This window comes from Triturus cristatus, chromosome 9, assembly GCF_964204655.1.
Source record: "Triturus cristatus chromosome 9, aTriCri1.1, whole genome shotgun sequence".
Classification (NCBI taxonomy): Eukaryota; Metazoa; Chordata; class Amphibia; order Caudata; family Salamandridae; genus Triturus; species Triturus cristatus.
The window spans coordinates 327,087,905-327,095,072 of NC_140592.1; the positions used below are offsets into that span (position 1 = coordinate 327,087,905).

Here is a 7,168-nt window from a genome sequence, read left to right on the forward strand (position 1 = left end):
CCAGATGGCCTGGGAGGGTGCCGTACCCAGTCACCCTTGCAGTCCGGCAAGGGGTAGCCAGGCGCACTGAGGCAGCCACTCGGGAGGCTCCTTTCCCGGGGCTGCTGTTCGCCTCCCTGTCCGACTGGGGCAGCGGGAAGGAGAGGCCCGGCTGGCCCAGACCATCTGGTCATCCTGCTGACCCACAAGGGACGGTAGCCCCCATCCCCGCACCTCAGTGAGGCAGGAACGGGAGGGGGAGGCCCCCATGCCGGAGGGCACGTGGTGGAGGCAGCCTCCCACGAACCCACGTTACCCCCTCCGCGTCCGATCCAGTGGCAGAGGGACCCACCCCTGGGTGTGGTGGAGAAAGAGACAAAAGCTTGGCTCAGAGGATGAATTTCAATAGATCGCAGCGAGGTGGCTGCTCTGCTACTTACAAAACCCTGACCCAGAATCAGGTCGTCTACAAATGATTTAGCACCGGGTGCCCCACGAACATGCGGTGCACTACGTGCGATGGAGGCGGCCACCTTTTGGCCGCGCTACGGTCCCCAAGCGAGCGGCTCTATGCACCGGGTCCCCGAGAGAGGCCGGCTATCCCAGGCCAACCGAAGCTCCACGGCACTGCGGTATCCTTATGGTTTAGGGGGGATTCTGACTTGGAGGCGTTCAGTCATAATCCCACAGATGGTAGCTTTGCCTCATTGGCTCCTCAGCCAAGCACATACACCAAATGTCTGAACTTGCCGTTCCTCTCATACTGAGCAGGATTACTATTGCAACATCACATCATCAGTAGGGTAAAACTAACCTGTCTCACGACGGTCTAAACCCAGCTCACGTTCCCTATTAGTGGGTGAACAATCCAACGTTTGGTGAATTCTGCTTCACAATGATAGGAAGAGCCGACATCGAAGGATCAAAAAGCGACGTCGCTGTGAACGCTTGGCCGCTACAAGCCAGTTATCCCTGTGGTAACTTTTCTGACACCTCAACCCAAAAAGTTAGAAGGATCGTGAGGCCCCGCTTTCACCGTCTGTATTCATACTAAAAATCGAGATCAAGCGAGCTTTTGCCCTTCTGCTGTGCAGGAGGTTTCTGTCCTCCCTGAGCTCGCCTTAGGACACCTGCGTTATCGTTTGACAGGTGTACCGCCCCAGTCAAACTCCCCACCTGCCACTGTCCCCGGAGCGGGTTGCGCCCAGCGGGCGCCGGGCGCTTGGAGCCAGAAGCGACAGCCCCACGGGGCTCGCACCACCGCCTCACCGGGTAAGTTATAAAACGATGAGTAGTGGTATTTCACCGGCGGCCCGAGGGCCTCCCACTTATCCTACACCTCTCATGTCTCTTCACAGTGCCAGGCTAGAGTCAAGCTCAACGGGACTTCTTTCCCTGCTGATTCTGCCAAGCCCGTTCCTTTGGCTGGGGTTTCGCTTGATAGGAGGTAGGGACAGTGGGTATCTCGTTCATCCATTTATGCGTGTCACTAATTAGATGGCGAGGCATTTGGCTATTTTGTACCACCTTGCGGTGGCTCATTCTGGGTTATTATTATGCTGCCCATCAGCGCCAAACGGCCTTGCTTACAACGACGCTCGCTCCGAGAGGTATGGCCACTATGAAAGCAACCTCACTGGAGCTGGGAAGCGGGTGATGGTTTGTCATAAACAGCCGAGCTTCATACAACGCTCACTCTGGAGTATAGCTACAAAAGCCGTCCTCACTGGAGCTGAGAAGCCTGAGATATTAGGTTTGTGTGTCATGTCCGGTATGGAGGTATTCGATTTTGTGAAAAGACAGCGCCTCCTTCGCCATCTTAGCGGGATTTTGTTTCACCAGGAACTACCCCATCTGGTAATGTGTTCGTTTGCTTCGCCATTTCTCACTATCAGGCTAGGCCAGTGATAGACCATCTTTGGGCTTACCCCATAGACTTCCCTCCGCAGAGTCCAGTACTATATAGGCAGTGACCGGCGGGACCACAGTTTGGTAAAGGCCACTATGACCGAGAAAGGTTAAGAGAGTCATAGTTATACCCGCTCGCCATTTCTCACTCCCAGGCTAGGCCTGCAAAAGACCTTGTTTAGCCTGCCTCCAGAGACCGTCATAGTTACTCCCGCCGTTTACCCGCGCTTCATTGAATTTCTTCACTATGACGTTCAGAGCACTAAGCAGAAATCACATTGCGTCAACATCCGCCTCGGGCCTTCGCAATGCTTTGTTTTAATTAAACAGTCGGATTCCCCTGGTCCGCACCAGTTCTAAGTCAGCTGCTAGGCGCTGGCCGAGGCAGAACGCCGGCACTTGCACCCCCATGGAGGGGGCACGGGGAGAGGTGGCCACCGCAGCTGGGGCGATCTACAGGAAGGGGATGCGCCTTGCCAGCTCCGGACACCGTTGTGGGGACTCCAGGTCCCAGCCTGCCTTGCTGCTTAGGGAGACCTGCCACTGGTGCCACGCGCATAAAAAGCGCCTACATCCACCGCGGCGCGGGACGCGCCTTGCCAGCTCCGGACACCGTTGTGGGGACTCCAGGTCCCAGCCTGCCTTGCTGCTAGGGAGACCTGCCACTGGTGCCACGTGCATAAAAAGCACCTACATCCACAGCGGCGCGGGACGCGCCTTGCCAGCTCCGGACACCGTTGTGGGGACTCCAGGTCCCAGCCTGCCTTGCTGCTTAGGGAGACCTGCCACTGGTACCACGCGCATAAAAAGTGCCTACACCCACGGCGGCGCGGGACGCGCGTGGGCCAAGCCCGAGCCAAGGGCAGGCCCGCCCTTGCCCGTCAAAGGCCGGAAGAGGCTGGGCTGGGCAACATCTCTGTCCCCTGTCCTACGAGCATCTGTCCGTAAGTACTGTTGGGTTTCATTTGGCCAGGTACACAGCCAAACCACCCCTCTCCTTTAGTGCGACTTATAGCTTCCTCGTGGAACAGTGGCTTAATAACTATGGGAAAGAGGAAGTTAACTGAGGGTGGGGGCCCACTCCTGAGTAAAAGGGGGAGAAAATCAAAAAAACGTTCTCACGCCGCATCCAATTGTGTCCTAACAAGGATCGAGGGCATTGTGGATGATTGCAAGAGCATCTTGGGTACTACCATTGACACCTTGGGAGTTGCGGATGGGAATCGGCCTGCGGATGTACAAGCACCACCTCTTTCACAGGACAGAGTCGTTCCAGCTATGTTTAACAGGAAAACATCTAAAAACTATAGCACCCACGAGTCCTACACCCCCGTGGAGGGCACCCAAGGGCCTCTATCTCCACATCAAATGACAGGCCCAAGTGATTCTACGAATGCTATTAGTGAACTTGTGTCTGTCCATCTCCCTTGTTCAAATAGATACGATGTTTTAGATTCCTGTGTTGAGGATAGTTTAATGCCCACCCCTTGTAAGGTAGGTAAGGCCAAGCCCTCTGCCAGTCCTTCGCCATGCTGCCATTGCGGCTCTCAGTATGACGTTCTACGACTGAGAGTAGGTCTCCTTGAACGAGAATTGGCTTCGTTGAGGGAGAAGGTGGTCTTGCTTGGGAATAGTCCTTCGGCCCCAGTACCCCCTCCCCCCGCACTGACTAGTATCAGTTTAAATCAGGAATCGAGGGGAAAATGTTTTGGGAAGGAAGGGTGCGGATCAGCACAAGGCCAAGGGTCTCTAGCCCAGCTCCCCATCGTCACCTCTATACCGCATAGTCACTTTACTCCACATATGGACCTGGGCCTAGGAATGGGTAGCAGAAGTAATGTACGAGATCGGCCCCCCACTGGAGCTAAACCAGCCAGCACTGCCATGATTTGGGAAGAGCAGTTTGGTCGGCCCTTCTGTGAGACCAATAGGGGCAATATAACAACAAGGGGCCCTATCTCTACAATCTACATGACCAAGGTCCCTAAACTTTTGAGCCCTCACTGTTTTGAAAGCCAAGAATCGTTACACAACAAAGTAATTCACTGAACAAGACACGTGAGGGGATGCAGGTCAGTCATAAGGGAGGACGTGGCTAATGTAACGAGGATTAAAAAAGTTGGTTCAAGGACTGATTGTATAGAGATTAAGATAATTAACGCTGAAATAGCTGAAAACCTGGTGTCACTTGAACTCCGTACTTCCCCCCCAGGTTCCTCTGCCATTCAATTTTGCAAATCTCCACTATGGTCACAAGATGGGGGCACTAAGGAGTCCGGTCTAAACTTGGTGGACTGACTGGATAATAGTCAATCTTTAGCCCCTGGGGACTCGATAAATAATCAGAGGGGGAGAAATGATGCAACAGCCCCATGTCCAAACGTCTGGTGGGAAAAGCAAGCTGAGCGGGGGAGCACACTGGTTGATTCCAACAGGCTTTTAAGTGTGGGAGTTACTGGAACTGTGGCCAATTTCCAAGGGTCATTACGTTTCCTTTCTTGGAATATTGCTGGCCTCCAGAAAAAATTGCTGATCCCAGAGTGGAACACATTTATAGATGGTCAAGACAACTGCTTGTTTCAAGAAACCTGGAGTCTGGTTCCCCTTTACAAACCTGGGTTTAGTACTTACTCCATCCCAGCCTTAAGATCAGGGAAAGGCCGACCAGCGGGGGGGTTGCACATCTGGTTAAATATCTCTTTAAACTGGTCCTCAGTCACCATCACTACTCCTTCTGACGACATTTTACATCTGTCGGTGAAAGGTTTTGAAAAAGGTCTTAATCTGGAAATATTTAATGTCTACGCCAGAGGGTCTCCTGGGGCTCAACTCTCGTCAACTTTAGCTATACTAGACAGAGAGTTGTCTAACCTTAACCCTAACTTAGTAATCATTGTTGCAGGGGACTTCAACTGTACCTACGAACCTCTCCGTTTCGAGGACGTTTTGGGCACTGAGAAGCAGGACACTAAATTTGATATCCCCCCACTCAGCATAACCCCAATCAAGAAGTGGACGCAAAGGGCTATATAACTGAGCGCACTCACATTGGAACATAACCTCAGAGCCGTAAATGGTAGATCACGCTCTGACTTAAGCGGGGCTAATGCATATAACAGATCCAGCTGCCCGTCAAGGATAGACTATATCCTGCTGGACATACGACTTTGGCACGCTTTAGAGGATATGGAAATTCTACCTACCCAGGACAGTGACCACAATCCGCTTTGTATGATAATACGTAACATCTGGTCAGCTTCCAAAGCTGCCACTGTAACAAATATGTCTACAAAAGAGGTAGTGCCTTCCCACTGCAATCGTCGCCTAAAGTGGCACAGGGTCTTTCAGGACGAGGACTTATTGTCCAAAACAAGAGCTCTGGTAGAGCAGTTATCTCTGGAGCTCGATCTACCCCAAGAGCCCCCTATGGGTGCGCAGAATTTTTTCCTTACAAAACACTATGTAGATTTCATTGGAAAAATGAGCTCGCTCTTCATTATATCTGAGCCCTTGACCTACAATTCACGCCCTAAGGCGTCTACCCTATGGTATTCGAGGGCTTGCAGGGAGAAGAGACAAATGCTATCCATAGCTCTTCAAAGTGAAAACATGCCTCTTGTTAGAGTTGCCAGAAAAGAGTACGCTAGGTCAATCGAGACAGCCAAGCGTTCCTGGGAGGAAGTGCATTGGCAGGAGCCTAAATCTGCCTCCCTCTTGAAGGATGCTACGCTGTTTTGGGGTCTCATTGACACAGGCAGCCGTATGGGTGGCGATCCAATCCCCAATCACATTACGGCCCAACAGTGACATGCACACTTCTCCGAATTGTATAGTGAGGCTACCGGCCAGTCCCAATCTAATGGCGATATGTCCACTCCACTCTCCGAGGACCCCTCTATAGATGAACTTTTTGTATCCGACAGTGCATCCGACCTCTTCAAGCTCAACGAGGTCCTTCCAGCCATTTCGGGGCTATTACCTGGGAAGGCGGCAGGCCCCGATAGCATACCCGGTGATCTCCTCCTCCACGATCCTAAACCATGGGCTAATGCTATTCTGCTCATTTTGAATCTAATTGCTAGAGGTCATCCTGTCCCGGATTCCTGGAAAGGTGCCGAAGTGGTACCCATATTTAAGAAGGGGAGTAGGGAGGATCCCGCCAACTACAGGCCGATAAGTTTAATCGACATAATACCGAAGGTGGTTGGTAGGGTCCTCCTGATGAGGGTTAGGTCATGGATGGATGATGTCAAGGTCCTATCACATTTCCAGGCAGGCTTCAGACTTGGGGTTGGCACGATGGACCAGGTCTTCCGATTCTTTACGATCTACTGGAAAGTGGTCGTTATAGGGAAAGGCAGTCTATACTTGGCCTTCATCGACCTTAAAACCGCATTCGACCTGGTCCCTCGCTCCAAACTCTGGTCGGTGCTGTCCGACCTGGGATTTCCACCTTTGATCCTAAATATAGTCAAGCGCCTTCATGAGGGGAACTTTGCAAAAATCAGGTGGGGCAACCAGGGTCATTTGACAGATAGGGTGTCTGTTGACAGGGGAGTCCGCCAGGGATGCGTGCTGGCTCCAACTCTGTTCTCTCTCTTCATAAATGGGGTGGTTGACTATCTGAGAGAGGACCCATCAGATGCCCCCGTGCTGGCAGGGGAAAAAACTCCAACCCTTCTTTATGCTGACGATACCCTTTTGATGTCTAAAAGCTCTAGCGGCCTTCAAAAGCTGCTTGTCAGGTTTAGTCAGTTTTGTGATGCAAGGGGCCTTGTAATCAACACCTCTAAAACAAAGCTTATGACCTTGGCACCATCCAAACACTTCAGGAATGGCTTTTCCCTAAATGGAATGCCATTAGTTGATTCCTTCGACTATCTAGGCATCAGGGTCACCAAGTCGATGCAATGGAATGAACATCTAGCCAAAATGACTCTTAACCACAAGAGGGTGCCGGGTGCTATATTAAGGAAACAGCGGCTCTCTTTAAGTAGACCAGTAGCGGCAGCCCTTGAGGTATATGACGGGAAGGCTCTACCATCAGCTCTTTATGGGGCAGAGTTATGGGGGTTTGAGAATACCAGCGACCTGGAGAAATCTGAGAACCATTTTCTAAGAGGTCTGGTTTCCCTCCCCCCCCCCCCCCCCCACCCCCTTGTTACCGCTCCGTTTGGATTTGGGGCAACGTTCCATTAGGGACATAGCAAGACTGCGCCCATTGCTCTTTTGGGTTCGCCTGCGACGCACCCCTGAATTGGCCAGTTATGCGGGTGCCCTG

At 52.2% G+C, this 7,168-nt stretch overlaps 1 pseudogene; it reads right to left on the reverse strand.

Annotated features, from left to right (window-relative positions):
* Positions 1-356: 356 nt before the first annotated feature.
* On the reverse strand, positions 357-1,386 carry LOC146797858 (28S ribosomal RNA; annotated as a pseudogene).
* Positions 1,387-7,168: the final 5,782 nt, after the last annotated feature.